This window comes from Gavia stellata, chromosome 4 (assembly GCF_030936135.1).
Source record: "Gavia stellata isolate bGavSte3 chromosome 4, bGavSte3.hap2, whole genome shotgun sequence".
Classification (NCBI taxonomy): Eukaryota; Metazoa; Chordata; class Aves; order Gaviiformes; family Gaviidae; genus Gavia; species Gavia stellata.
This window is the reverse complement of record NC_082597.1, coordinates 85399739-85415956: the sequence shown is the minus strand read 5'-3', so window position 1 is coordinate 85415956 and position 16218 is coordinate 85399739. Positions and strand designations below refer to the sequence as shown.

Below are 16218 nucleotides of genomic sequence, written 5' to 3'. Positions count from 1 at the left end.
CAGATTGCCTAGCGAGGTTGTGGACTCTCCCTCCTTGGAGATATTCAAAAGCCACCTGGATGTAGCTCTGGGCAACTGGCCTGAGGTGGCCCTGCTTGAGCAGGGGGGTTGGACCAGATCACCTCCAGAGGTCCCTTCCAGCCTCAACTGTTCTGTGATTATGTGATTCCGTGAAATCAAACAGAAGACATAAATAAAATTGGAAATCTAAGAACTTTATATATATATGTATTTTATGCACTGCATTCTTTTTCTTTCCTTGGTTGATATTTAAAAAATCCAGTAAATTTAGGAATCTGTAACAAAAGAACACAGTCCCTGGGTTTCCTCAAACATTCACTCCTGTGAAAAGCTGAGTATGTTCACATCTCTATTGACTATGCTTTCTTTTACACCTGATGAACTGAGGTCTCAGTAAAATGAAAAGGACCAATGATTTATTACAGTCACTGGATTGTACAGTCTGCACAATGCAGAACAAAGGAAATCAAGACAATTAATTACTTATGTACTTGCCAACAATTCTCTATTCAGCTTTTAGCACTTTGCATTAGTTGAAGTGTTTTAACTGCTGGATATGACTTCACTCTCTCTGACACCAGTTTAAGATCAAAATCCTACTTAATCTGGTTTTAGTGAGAAATCCTAAGTTAAATAAAGATGGTATTATTTATTTGGACCTTTTTAAGGAGGTAGGAGAGATGCTGTTGTCAGTTTCCTTTGTTCTTCCTTCATCTTTTACTCATTTAGATCTTTCTTCATGGTGTGCTCTTCAAAAGAAACCTTATTGCTTGTGATACACAATTTATGTCAGTCATGCTGCTGGTGGCACAACAATGCATTCCTCTGACTTGCATCATGCTTCAGAATTCTGCTGGAAATGACTATGTTGTCAGTAAAAGGAGAAAAAATAAGCACTGGTGTTTATTTGCTGAATGGTTTTACCTCCAGTGATTCAGTGTCTCAAGAAAACCCATATTTACAAGCCTTTTGCAATGCTTAAGTTCCTGAAAAGGTTGAAGAGTTATTCAAGTCACTCTTTTGGGATCTTCTTGATGACAGTAATTTGTTTTCCATGCTGTTTTAACAAATATTCACAACTCATTTGTTAGGGTCCTGATGTTCTTTGTCATTGGATCAGCAAATCTTTATATTTTCTATTGTTATTATTTGACTTTAAAGGGATGAACTAGGATCTGGATCTGCTCACATAAATTCAAATGCTTTAACAAGATGTCTGAGTTGGTGGCCTGCTTGTCCTGTCTAATCAACAGAGGCAGACACCTCTGAATGGCAACTCTGCCCATCTCAAACCTGAATCATACTTTAAAGAAGCCTCTTTCTTTCTGTTGATCCTAGACAGAGCCTAAGGTGGCTCGGCTGCCAACCTTCAGTAATATTAACAGACCAAACACAGTGTTTTTTCATTTGTATGGCAGTCCTGAAAACATATTCCCCTGACTCATAGTCCTATGGAAAATCCCATTTTTTTCTGTGTTTTTCACATTTTCAGAATCTTCTTCCTGTCAGAAAGCTCTCCCTCCCCATTAATTCTGAATGTGCAGCCACTTCAGAAGTGAGAGCTGATGTTTCTTCTCCTCTATCCCACTCAGCTGCCGATCATTCCAGGAACAGGAGAAATATTTAAAGAAACAGGATCCCAAGAAGCTTGATATGTTCCAAAAAGGAAAAAAAAAAAAGCACTCTTCTGTGTCAATAAAACCTTGAATCACCTTGAATCTTCTCCCACTCTCCATGTTAATTTATTGTAGCTTCCAACAATCACCACTAGACAGACTGGGAAAGAGGTTTCTTTCTTGAGAATGAGGGATGAGTAGTACCGGAGTGAGCCAAATGCTGTTCTTGTGGTCCTGAGATTCATGAAAAAGATAAATCAGCTTTGGCAGATCTGAATTCAGTGACATGGCCAGCAGCAGGCCATAGGGAAACACTATTTTTGCTTCTATTATGTTTCTCTGTTCTGGGTTTTTTTTCCTGTTTCTTAAGTCATGTTAATGTTCAGAAAACTATGAAGTGAAACTTTCAGTCCTATCCTTTGACTCACAGATTTTGATGGAATTTTTTTTTTTTTTGGCCCATCCACCAGCACATCAAAAGGCAAGAGAAACTGCAGGCCTGTTCCAGCATCAGAACACAGATGGGGTTGGTCCAATAAAGAATTTTGCATTGCTGTACATCATGCTGTGCCCATACTGTGGCTAAAGAACAGTAACGCCAACCTCAGATGTAGAAAGGTGATAAGACTGGCTAAAAAAAGACACTGAATTTGCGTCAATGCGTTCCTTTTATAGACCTTTCAGTACCCAGAAACTTTTACTTGGTGTTTTCAAGGTTTCTTCACAACTGTGAATGGTAAAAACCTTTCTGAAGCTGAGATTCACTCTCTAAGCTTTACAGGTTAAGAAAAGTTGCATGAATCAGTGAAAATCACAGGTCAGAAGCACTTTAATCAGAGAACATCGGTCTTCGTGCTCATCAACCTATTTACACAGCATCAATGCACGACTGATTTGAAAAGAAGCCCAGTTATACAGGTCTTTGTACTGTCACTTACATTTTCTGCTCATGTTGTCTCTAGTAATTTCCTTTTTGCTCTACAGTTCTTCTAAGTGAAGACACTTCTTCAGTCTGTAGTGATTCTACAGCAATCATTTGAATTACTTCTCTATTACTGCATAAGAGAAAGATGAACCACTCATGCACGTACGTGCAAGTCTTGCTGCCCATGCGCTCTTGTGAATGCACTAGGCGCAGCCAAAGCTTTTCACAACAAGAAGGAAGAATCAGGACCCACACAGGACATCAACAGAAAAGCATGAGAAGGGGTTTGGCAGCTACAGAAATGGGCTAACAGAATGCAGGCTGCCCTTGAACGCCTGAGACCTGCAGGAAGGATTCAGCTTCAGCTGAGACTGTGCTGCAAATAGGAGCTGCTTGTTGCAAAGAGGCACCGACAACTGTCAGGACAGTCACAGGTTGGATTTTGTGGACAAAGCATTCTACATTGTGTCCATGAATCAGGTAGGATTTCCATTCAGTCTTAGCCAAGCGTGCGCCCGCTCTCAGCACACAATAACATATGCTTTCTTATGAATCAGCGTCAGTGGAAGTGCTGAGACAAAACACCCAACCCCTTATGAAAATGACAACAGCAAGAAAGGGAAGGCAAATGGTAACAGCAAAAGCCAGGATGGAGACAGCCCCTTCATGAATAGCAATAGAGGTGGTTTAAGGTATACTGTTTCTGATATTTTAACTAACCTGAAACCATTCAGTATAAAATTCGTACATTCTCACTCCAAGTAAGCTTGGAGAGGGAAGAGAAGATGCATTCTTCATTGTATATCTCAAAGGGAAGTGTCTTCCTGAAGTTCTAGGTGCCTAAGAGAGAACAGAGTCAGAACTTCCCTCCCACCATACACTTAACCATGCTTGTAAGGCAGAAAAGCTACTATTTTTGTTTTAGCAGCTGGGGCTCCTGAGCAGAAGTTAAAGACTTTCTGCCAGTTTTCTCCCCAATGATTTGCTTACAGTTGGGCCCTTTACAGCTGATAAAAATAAAGCTTCGAACGTCCTCACAAAAGTTTTATTCTAATGATTACAAATGAAAATACTAGTTGCACATAGGTGTTAGAGTCCAAAACTCTGTTGACCAGTTTCTTTTAGATATTCCATGCGTGGTGGGTGTAACATTAAATATCAAATGTCTTACTAATGTCTTGTTTGAAGACAGTTGATGTTACATGGGATTTCTGATTTAGTAGAGTGATATGAAATACACTGAGAACACAATACAAATGTAAGTTACACTTAGCAAAATATAGGAATTGCAGTTGCAGTTCAATCATAATACTAATGTGATTCCAGTTATTGGTTTTTGTAATAAGTTTGCTGTCGTGACGCTGAGTGTCCCCGGTCACTGGGAAGGAATACATGAGTTGAAGGCAGTTGGAGCCTGTTGCTCTCATTGAAATTATTCTGGTACTTGTTCAACTTTTATACTTTATGTTGGGCTGAGCCATGTAATCACTTCCCCCACACAAGTCTGGCTAACTCAGGGAGACATTTCCGCCTTTTTAATGAACTCGGGGAGAAACATTTAAACCACCAGTTGATCCACTCAACTGTTGATAGCTGCCTATCTGAAACAAAGGCTACTATCTAGTCCCCTTTGTGTTGAGATGAAGTCAGCTTCTTTGCAACAGCTGTGGTCAGTCACACCCTGCATTATTCCCTGAGTTTCATGGGCACATAGCCCTTTGCCCATCTCCAGTGAGCCTTCTTCCATTTTAGGGGTTGATTCAGAGAGTCACAGTCCATCTCTAGGGGTTTAGTCGGTCACAAGAGGATGCGGTACTCTGATAACCCATGCTAAGAGATGGCTGATTCCTTCAAAGTCACACAGTGAGATGGACTTAAAATCAACACAGAGGACAAAAAAACCTGCCAGCCTGGTTATGGCAGGTGACCAAGAGAAAAAGATGTGCTATAACATATTAAGACCCAGTGAGCTACAGCTCCAAAGGAAGTGGCAGGGTGTCTATGCTCTGTGCAGGGCAACAGGCTGTTTTTTGCTAATTGACAAATGAAAGTGCCGAATGTGGGACTTCTATTCAGTGTTGGTCCCTGTTTGCTGGTAGTTCTGAAGCTGTGTTGAACTGCGTAAATTGGTGTGCTGATTTTCTCCAGCACTTTAGCTCAGGAACTGCCATTTCTCAGTCTTGTTCTCCTTTCTGTCCTTATTTATCCTGCAGAGGTTAAAAAGTAAAAATGGATAAATCTGGATACTTCTTAAGCAGAGACCTCCTCTAGAGCTGAACTGCATCTGAAACGAGACTGAAGTGTAGCTCAAAAGCTTGGCTAGGACATGGAGAAGGTGATCAGTAGGAAAATTTTTCCCCTCCCCCATCCTAAAGCTCAGCAAAGCCCTACAGAATATAATGTCTTCCTAGAACTGTTGTGAAACACCTGAAGCTCAGTGAGAGGGGAAGAAAATGACTGGGATATCAGATGCAAAGTGACTTTCAGGGATCAGTGCATTAGAAATTTGCTAAGCAGAGGAGGGCTTCCATTAAATTTTCTGCTATTTTAAGAAAATGATTTGTACAGATAGAATACTCTGGTTATTTTTGTTAATAATTAGCCTCTAAAAATAGCAGAGCTCTACTTTTTCATGTGAATTTCAGCTTACTGCCTGCTACTGAGAAAGGGCCTAAAAATAACTGGTTTTGTAGTTGATTAGCACTTTCTGGTTCTTGTTCCCTGTTACTAGAGAGTCAGTCAAGATGATGATGGGGCAGGGAAGAGGCTGTCCAGTGGTACAGCTGCTTCCCCTACAAGAAACACATCATTAGCATTGATAATGGGGGCTGCAGCCCCCTCCCTTTTCTCAGCAGATTTTCATGCACTTGCCAGGGCGATGTAAAGTAGCTTTAAAGCACCAAGCTAGTGTTGTTTCCTTTCCACTTTGTGTCCATCTTGAGGAGTTTCTCATAAGGGGGTATATCACTTCTTATTTATTTGTACGTCACTGGAACCCTGATTCTGTTCAGCAAGGCAGGCACTTATGCAGCAGCAATAATAGTAGAAACCAATAAAAAATCACAATGGAAAGTTCACACTTCTCTGGCTTTGTAGCTTCATAACTCTATGCAGTGATCTGCAACAAACTCTTCCTCTTCACTGCGCTCAACTTTGATATTTTCAGTACAGGCTCTTATAACTTCTGTTGCTATTTCTACAACAAGCTGTGCCTTGTGATGTGAGGCGTTTTAAAGTAATCTGGCACATGAATATCTCTTTTCGCTTGGAGATGAATAAAAACCATCAGTCACGTTTGCATTTCTGCTCACTGCTTCTAGATAACAGTAGCATGTCTTCCCTGGCTTACAGTTGATCACAAAGTGAAAATGACTGCTAACAAAGCTAGGGTTTCATGCCTCAGAAAGTGATCTTGTCCTTAAAATTTTTTTTTTTCCACAAAAAGAGCTGAATTGCCCAGTCATCCTTAAAATACAACTACCAACCATCTGTTAACAGGGCCCTAATATTCTGGCTATAGATTCCTATGCACCATTCATGGCTTCATGATGATAAATAGTCTGTAATTCAGAATTTATGTGGAGTTACATCAGCTTACCTGGGTGACACACCACACATTATGGAGGTTTCTTTTCTAGGGCCTTGCACACTGAATGATGGACTCCGCAGAGAAGTGAAAGGGCAGTCTTTTTATTCTCCAGTGCAGTCTCTCTGCGCTATGAGCTGTAGTGTAGAAAAGTAGTATTAAGGTAACACTGATGAGTCTTTTCTGATGCATATAGAAGGGAAGGGGCCAACAAGGGCAGAACAGTGAGAAACCTAGATCCTCCTCCCAGCTTGTCCAACTAGTTTGTGCAAAGGCAGTCCTAGAAAACCGCCTCATTATTTACGGATCCCCATGTTACAGGAGGAAAAGGAACTGAATCATGACTTGCTAAATAACAATATAGGCTTTGAGCTGCTCCCAGGGAAACATAGCATGGAACAATTTCTTCATCCTGTTTGATTGCAAAGTGTCAGCAGCATCACTGACCGGGAACCTTGAACTACCGGTGTTCATGTGCACACAAAAAGAACTATTATGCTTGTTCCAGCTACTGCCTCAAGAGTACTCAGGTGCCCTAGAACTAGTGCTGGATTGGCAGGACTTGAAGACTCCACTCAGACAGCCACACATAAATCTGAGGGTTTCCATCCCATCTCAAAAAATGAGGCAAGACTGGAGCTATTTGACTACTTGCATTGCAGAGTACAAGGGGAAGTGAAATAGTAACAACTGCCGTTTAAGCCAGTGCTGTTCCAGCAATATGACACCTTCACAACCTTCTCACTCTGCCATGCCAAACCCGATCATGGGAGTTGGAAGTGGTAGTGTGAGTTTGGCCCCTGAGCAGCACAACATAGCTAAGTGTTACTTGTTGTTGGTATAGAAGTGCTTGCCCAATCAGGCCAGATGGGACATTAAAATATCTTACTGCAAGCAGTAAGCAGTAAGCATTTAATGTTAACAATTGTCACTACCAAAATATAGCAGTCACTCTGCAATGAATGCCCAGCAATGAAATTGATACGATTTATTTTTGGATTCCTTGAGTTTGTGACCAATATTTTAAAATCAGCTGGAAGACTTAATGCATTTTATTAATGCAGAGGTATTTCTTCCCCTTGTGCAACTCCCTGAAAGACAAATCAGAAATAAAATGGCACTAAACTTGGAAAAGGTCTTTATTTCCCAGAGGGTATAGCCTAATTCAAATGGAAAATTCTGCTGTCAGCTTTTCCTCTTTCTCATTTGTTGCTTTCAACAATAGACAGGCAATAGACGTACCTCAAACCTTCCCTCCGAACTACCACAAGAGCTAAGCCTCTAATAGCCCTGTCAGAACAACAAGCTGTTTCCCCTTCTTATGTCTGTGCATCTTGATTGCTTTTGTTCTAGAGAGTTTTGGATGTAGTGCTGCAAAGAGAAGAGATCTGTCAAAACTCCTGAAAACCAGAAATCTCAGAAGGAATATCTGTTGCAGGAAAACAGACAACATGGTTTATACCTACTGCTTTTTTTCTGGATAATTGAATGGAAGATAAGGAAAAATATTCCATGGTGATCAGTCAATTTAAGTGCTCCCTGGCCTTTAACGGCTATTTTAGGTATAAGGTGCACTTCAAATTTTGATAGAAGTAATACCAATTATGTAGCATATAGCTGGTAATAATATTCTTAGCTCTCACAGTTGACCTCAGTTTTTAATTTTAAATTCCCATAATGATATCAGATTTTTCACCCAGCAAACATCAATAAGCTGAGGACTGCTCGGTAAGGCACCTTCCTGTTTTTCATTACTATAACGTCTCAGTTTCTACCAAATGAATGAAGAATGATGAAATGAAATTAAAGTCTCACCTTCTTTAGTCAGAAAAGGAGACAATTAAAACAATAGGAAGGTAGGAAGGATTTTTTTTTTTTTCATAATTTGGTTTTATTTGCCTTTCATGAATCCTTAAAAGGGATGGGATGCACCAGAGGAAGGCAGGAACTTGCAATGTGACCATGTCAGACGTAGCTGTAAATCTGTATAAGACCAGAAGCTGCAACATGCGAGAGCCGCTGGCCTTGTGAGGCTGCTCGTTGCAGTTTGTGCTGCTCTGTGATCTACACACCAGAGACAACTTTTCAGACTGGATTCTGGAACAGGAGAAAGGCTGCTGTAACATGCAACACCAAAAACCCCATACTTCTTAGCAAGGCACCAAATCCGTAAGAGCTCTATTAGAAAGCATGTTGTTCCTAACTGTTCTGATACATGGTACTGAGCCAGAAAAAGGCTGAGAAGTCTGGAATGTGTCTCAGAAACACTATAGCCCTGATGGTCTAGCCTTTATTTCTCAGCCTGCCAGATTTACTTACAGGTGTCAATCTTGTGTCAAAAATAACCAGTGTGCTTGAGTATATCCACCTCTTCAATTCCTGATTACACTGAAGAGTGGAAACAAAACCACAGAACATCTAGCCGCAGAACACAACAGCTTGCCTCCTTCATGAGTTTTAAAATTCTCCTCTATTTAATTCTCTACCTTTCAGATTCTTGACTTACATGACTCATGACAAAGACCACTGTAACAAATCCATATGCTATATATTTGGAGGGAACAGCACGGTTATATGTGGAAATTCGTTTCCAGATTATTGATTGCAGCAACTTAGTCCCTACCCCATGAAATGAAGAATCGATTTAGCCATCTGCCAGCTGTACTTCACTTTTAATATTATCCACCAGAGAGCAACGGTTCTAAAACATGATTCCCCCCTGTGCTGAAGCTGCTAAACTCTCCGACTTCAATAGAAGCCGGTTTGAGACTTTAGCCAGCACTTGAGGAACTCCTCACCGTGCAACTTAGCTCACTCCTCATGAGGCTTAAGGGGCTTCAAACAAACAGATGGGCAACTGAGTCTAATGCTAGACCATCTGCTCAACACACCAGAGCATCAGTGAAAGCACAAGGCATTTCTCCAGCTGTTCATTGTAACAGGGATCTTGTAAACCAAGAAGGTGTTGCAGTTAAGTCTGTGACATTAAATCTAAAAGAATAATAGACATAAGGTCTCTCACATGCTAAAGATAATCAAAATGCAACCTTGCCCTAAAAAAAGGTACCTCTCAGCACTTTTTAAATAATGCTTTGCTATCTTTTCATGAGGTGCTTTGCTATCCTTTCATGAGGTACTTTGCAAACAGTAAATTTCAGTTAATAGTAATAACATTTGTCTCATATTTCCTTCTGGTCTATGCTGAACTAGGACTGTTCATGCCCTGCACTGGACCTTCTACTTTACACGCATTGCAAAATCTCCATCTCTATAAAAAGGAACACAATTTCACAGAATCACAGAATCACTAAGGTTGGAAAAGACCTGTAAGATCATCAAGTCCAACTATCAACCCAACACCACCATGCCCACTAAACCATGTCCCGCAGTGCCACGTCCACACGTTCCTTGAACACCTCCAGTGATGGTGACTCCACCACTTCCCTGGTCAGCCTGTTCCAGTGCTTCACCACTCTCTCAGTAAAGAACTTTTTCCTAATATCCAGCCTGAACCTCCCCTGGCGCAACTTGAGGCCATTTCCTCTAGTCCTGTCACTAGTCACTTGGGAGAAGAGACCAACACCCACCTCTCTGCAACCTCCTTTCAGGTAATTGTAGAGAGTGATGAGGTCTCCCCTCAGCCTCCTCTTCTCCAGACTGAACAACCCTAGCTCCCTCAGCCGCTCCTCATAAGAGCTCAATTCAATTAAATGTCAACATCCATAACTACACTTTGTCACATGTTTTTTTGCTGCTGTACCCAAACTGCACTGTAATGTGCAGTAAGCAGTCAAGAGGACAGGTTGGATGAAGAGCATTTTTATTACTTGCACTGGCACACAGAATGGTCTAGAACTGTTCAGACTTTTATAAATGCTACAGATACTTAACACCACTCCCATCCTTACATTGTCATCTCATTTCCTATCATTTCAGTCCAATTCTGTTACATGTAGCTTCAAAAGCTTTTCATTCCAGAGTGTCATGTCCTTGTGTTTGTCTCATAGTGGGCATTCTTTAATGTCCTATTGTGTGTACAAATCTATAAACCCGAATTTATAACCCACCCCGTAATCTACACTAGGCTCAGGTTTATAAGTTTATTCTGCTATTGCCACCTGTATCTCCTGCATAGTACAAATGTCCATATCTTACTATCATAGAATAATTTGGGTGGACTGGACCTCTGGAGGTGATCTAGTCCAGCACCCTGCTCAGATAAAAGACAACTTTAAAGCTAGATCAGGCTGCTGATGACCTTCTCCAACTGAGTTTTGCAGTCTACAAGGTTGGAGACCCCACAGACCCGCTAGACGTTTATTTCAGTGCTTAACCTCTGTTAGGTGGAAGAATTATTCCCTTATACCCAACTGGAAATTTGCTTGCTTAATTTGTGACCTATCACTAAGAAGATTTTGGCTTTTCCCCAATAGATAGTCCCCATTAAGAATCTTGACAGTATAGCGTATCCTGGGTCAGATCCATAAAGGTATCACAGTTCCTATGTTGTATTTACATTTAGATACCTAAATGCCTTTTTAACTTTCAAACAACAAGTAACAGACTTGCAAACCTTTGTGATCTTTGCATTCCTTCTTGCTACTCAGTGTTATTTCTGCTGCAGCCTAAAAGTGCCAACCATGCCTTTATCGTACTGAAGACCTGCTTGTATCTTTTGTTTCGACTTTTTGAGGATTTGGACACTTAGTGTATAATCAAGCTCCCTATATGACTGCTCAGTCTCACGTGTTCTGGACAGAGGCTTTATTCTAAAGCCAACAATAGAGCCTCGGATTTCAGAACATGCCTCAGTGTTTTCACAATATTTTTACTATCCCCATTACTTTAGGGATAACATGTAGCAATTGTAATCTACTCTAAGCTGTACTTGTCTGTAAAGGACAATGAATTTCCTGCTGATAATAAATGGACATGTTTGTCTATGACAGGTTGATCTGGCATTTCAGACACTCCATGTAGAAAGTTCAGAGCAGCGCTTGACTTTGAAGTGGCTGAAAAAGGAGTAGCTTCAAAGCAAGCAGTTTTAAGAATCAGTTCTCTCTCCCAATTTTCTTACAGAATCTGTCTGGCTAGATTCGCAGTTTTAGAGTTTAGAGAGATTTGCAGTTGCATTGAACTCACAGTTATCTGCAATTTAAGCTAAACTGAGACTAATTTTTATCAAGCAGAAAGTAGATTTATAGCTGCTGAAGAACTGGCTTTTTCATCCTGATTCTGAGAAATATCACAACATAAAACCTCCACTAAGAAAAACAAAATCCACGATGAAAGGCAAACATTCTTTACTGGTCTTTGAAGGCCCTACTTCCTGAAAACATGTACATAATGCAGACATATATAACAGTCTTGTTTCCAAGCAGTAATGTCTGTCTGCAGTTGAATGTTTGTCTCATCTGGTCTCTGCTGGAACCCCTTGATTTTTGGTCATTTTGCCCTCCCTGTCAGCTTCACATCCTTAGCATAAAATGTTTTTTTCATGAGTAGGGAAGCTAATGAAACTTTGTTTCCTGCAAGCATGTGCTCTTTATCCCCTCATCTCCCAACTTAGTTCTGGGCTCTGCCTAGACTTCTTCCTACATCTTCATTACTGATCATACAGTACGGTTAGTCTGGAGACTACACATTACACATGTAACACCAGCCAGTTAGCTTTATAGAGCAAGCAGAAGGAATGACAACTGAAATCTGGCTGCTTCAATTTCAGTGAATCACCAAATTGGCTATTCTTCTACCTAATTTCTGATTTTCAAGAAATGTGTAGGAATACAAATGTGTTTGATATTTCCACTCTTCTTTCAAATTAGACTGTGTTGGTCAAGCTCAAAAGTCATCAATGGGAGACACAGACAAGATACTGTGGCAGCTTTATTTCCCCAGAAAATCAGATTAAAGCTTCTGTTCTTAGATAATGGACCGGGTTCTTTGCTCGATCCAAAGATCACTTAAGATATGCTTCCATAAACCTAGGACAAAGACTTATTTCAAAAGGATATAAGATAAAGGAGTCAAGGGAGGTTTTAGCCTGTAGAATAGTGTAATGTCTTCCAAGAAGCTGTTGTAGACGTAAGCCTAAATTTTGGCAGGAGGGTACCAAATACCTATAAAGGCTATGTCTGTGTATCTGCATCAGGAAGAAGCTGTATTGTTGGAACTGCCGTGGTGACTGCATATCAGGTGATAAGCTCTTGCATGCTAAAGGTGTAGATTATGAAATTCAGACCAATGAAAATGGTGCTAGGCATATTCTATTCTAGTAGTTCTGTCACAGAAAGCTATCTGGCCCAAGAAATAAGTATAATCAACATTTAGATACGATAAAACCATTTCTTTAAAAAGACGAGAACACTGAAATTGGATCATATTAAACCATAGTTCCATTCTTAATGAGTGTAGTTTCTTAATGACAGGGTAGGCATTTCCAGACAGAAGATACTTTTAATCTCGTCAATGCCATAAACATGTCATAAATAATTAAGAATTTGTCAAGGAGAAAACACTGCAGATTGAACAAGTTTTACAAGGACTGGAATTTTAACCTCCGGTCCTGTGTCTCCATAGTGATATCAAGAAACAAACATTGAAATTCGAGTTTATTTTTACTCTACACACCTCAGCTTTTGTCACAAACCTCCTAAAAAATGAGTTGTGCATATTTCACCATCTTGCCTCTCTGTAGGCAGATAGATGTATCTAAAAGGCTCAAATTTTCAAAATAGCCTATGATTTTTTTTAATATTGAGTTGTCTTTTGTGTTATGGGGACTGTACATCCAGATAGCCTTGTAAGTCCATGCTGACTTAGGTCCAGATTTCAAGAAAGAACTTTGTGTCCATTAATGCACATGGGTGGCTCCACATATCTGAAGGTCACGCCCGTCACTGAAGTGCCTGTATGTGTTTTAGAAACCTACATCAAGATGTTCAGATGTGAGATTTTGAGAAATGAATGAGGGTTATGAATCTTGCCTTCTGTAAGATTACAAAGCTTTTAAAAAAAGCTGTCCTGTGCTAATACCTTTGATGCATCTGTAATCTACCAACCTTGTCCACAAAGAAAGAGGAAAGAAACTTTATTTAATTTTTAAGAGTAGGAAAATATTTCCCTAATTGCCTTTGACCTAAGTGTTGAAATGGTACAGAACAGCAGGACCTGAGTCCCGTAGCAATGGTAGAAAAAGATTGCTTCTCAGATCCTTCAGACCCTTCAACTCTATCATCAGAAGCAAATGGGAAGCAAAAATTAGAGGGCTGCACGTTTAGCACAGTGACGAATGGATTCTGAGGCAGCTGCTTGCATTTTTTCAAACTTCATCTGCATTAGCAGTGGGCGGTGTTCTGGAACTGTGTGCAGCTGGCTGGAATCTGTATTTGTAATAAACATGGTTTATTCAGATGGAATTTGTTAGATTCTTTTCATTGATGTGAGGTTTACCCCCAGCCCAGATGCTTTTCCTTTTCAGAAGTTATTCAAAAGATCAGTTGTTTCTGACAGGTAGGGTATATATGTGCTAAGCTTGTAAAGCATATGAAGGATTCTTTTCAGTTCTGGAAAGAATATAGGAAGCTGTCTTTCCTTGATAGCTTTTCTCTTGGAGGCATGCCTTCTCCTAAAGCAGTTATACCATATCCATAAAAGCTTAGTTGTTTCTAGTTTAGCAAGCACAGAGCTGTACACCTGAAGACTTTATTGTTTCTGATACAAATAATAGCTTTCATTACATTTCTTTAGTTTGTAATTGCCTACTGTGTTTATATGTTTTCCCCGGCTAGTTGTTGTCATAGGACATGAGTTACTCTTGACTGAAATTGTTCATAGTGTCTATAGCAGATCTATGACAAAGGGATTTCCTGAGCCCCACTCACAAAATTAGTCTTCTCATTGTGACCTTGCCTTGGAGTTTCAGAATTACAGTGCTACACACAGAAATTATAGCAGTGGGTATCACAGACGCTGCAAAAAATTACATAATTTTAATTTGAAAGGTCTGTGTTGTGTTAATATGCCTAAAACGGAAATGAAACAGCTGATTTAAGGTCCCTGTGACAGAGTGCTGCTGTCTGAGATCACCACCCCTATCTGGTTTTCTGTTGCCCCTTCTGCATGAGGCTCTGATACCCATAGCACAGGATGGTCAGTACATGACCTAATGGTATTCACAGCCTAACATGGTCACACAACCGCCATCAACACATTTTATCGTGGGCTGCTTGGCTACAAACTCAGACAGCTGAGAAGCAGACCTAATAAGCTTTTACTTCTTCTGCTACATGGGATATGTACTCTCTGGCAGAGATGTAGATGGTACAGTTGAGAGCAGTAAGTCTTCAGGTACTTTAGATAAACCTGAAAAGTACTGTGAGTCAAAGGTCTAATACTACCTCAGTAGCTTAATAAAAGTTATCTTGCCACTTCTTGGCTGTAGCAGAATTCAGCTGTCTTGCAGATAACAATGTTAATTCCTTTACAGCAAACAAAATCATTCAGACAACTTTCCTAGCCTCAGTTGCTGAATTTAGTTTCATTCTGTATCTTTAGTCAGAATAAGCCTTATTCTCATAACCCTGTCTAGCCAAATTCCATGCAGCCAGGAGCAGAACTGATGTTGCCGGATACCCAGACAGAAGATTCGCCTTCAAGACTAGTCTCTTTTCCTGTATGCTTCCTATTGTACAGCAAACCACATCTGAATTTGTAGTTTGACAGCAATAGGAATGCTAATGCCCCTTTGGTTTCATTTACAAAAACTGACAGATCTTCCCTCCAGTAGGCAGCTTTTGAGGAATTACCTGTGGTGTACTATCTTGTGTCTGGAGACCTTCTTACCTAAGACAGGAACAGAATGAAGAGTTCAGTGACTGTTATATTTATATATATTGCTTGTAAAATGATGCGGAGGACAAGATTTAGGAGAAAAGTGCAAGACCTTACAGAGTTCATATTAAATTAAAACAAAATTCCAAGCATCTACAGTTTAAGTCTTTGTAATCCAGCAGACAAATACAGAAAGGACTACAGGGCAAAGTAACTGCAAAAATTTGGTAGTGTGTACACCAATGGAGAAAAATGTTAGGATATAACCTCAAGTATGGAATTGAAAGTATCAGGATTAAATTTGGAAGGGTTGAATATTACAAGCAACACCTTGACAGAATGAGCTGTCAAGGTGTTGCTTGCAATGAACAGGCAACGAAATTGTTTCTTAAGAGAAATAACTGCAGATGGACATTTTACAACTAGACAGGACAGAAATATAAATACCAGTTGGGAACAATGGTATTCTGGGTGGGAGGTGAACTGATGAGGTGATAAAGTCAAAAGTGTTAGAAATAGAAAAGACACATAAATAAAGCATTTCTGGATCTTTGGGGATGAAAGGTTTTACAGGAACATAAATCACTAATATTCATTTTTCACAGATGGACCAAAGAAACCATCAAAAGATGACACATTTAAATCTTCAAATGAACAAAGGAAAAAATGTAGTGTGGTTTTTTTTATATTGAAGTAAACTGAACTAGGCTAATTGATGCTATTCAGAGAGAGTACAAGGGACTGATGTCTTGTAGTATCAAGCTATAGAAGGTAGAGTGAAGTTTATGAAAGAATCTAGGAGAGGCTCAGGCAAACCTGGTCCCCACTGGGAAGCTACTAAATCTGAAAATAAAGAAAAATGCAAGAGGAGGTGACATATTTTAAGTAGGATTGACCTTCTTAATATAGGAAGCTGTTGACCCATAATTTTCAGGTGACGGTGCACATGTGAAGCTGTAGCAACTTGCCCAGTCTTTCTCAGTTTTCAGTATTTTGCTTCATGTTAAGGATGAAAGATGTACTTATGGGCCAGACCATGGTCTGCATCTCATGTTTGTGAAACATTCTGTCTTCTGTCGTAGATGCTACAGGTGCCAAATCTGAGTCAAGGGGGTGTAAGCATTCTGGCTCTATTGAAATTTTGGTGTTGGAGATGGCAATACGTGAGGAAAATGAAGTGCAGTGGGCCAGGGGGTGTTGGTTACACATAACTCCTGCATCTCCCAACAACAGGAAAC

The 16218-nt window shown here is 40.1% G+C and overlaps 1 protein-coding gene across 1 annotated transcript in view; it reads left to right on the top strand.

Moving 5' to 3' along the window:
• Positions 1-16218, top strand: part of PRMT8 (protein arginine methyltransferase 8) — a 71868-nt gene that overhangs the window by 19274 nt on the left and 36376 nt on the right. The window lies entirely within an intron of this gene.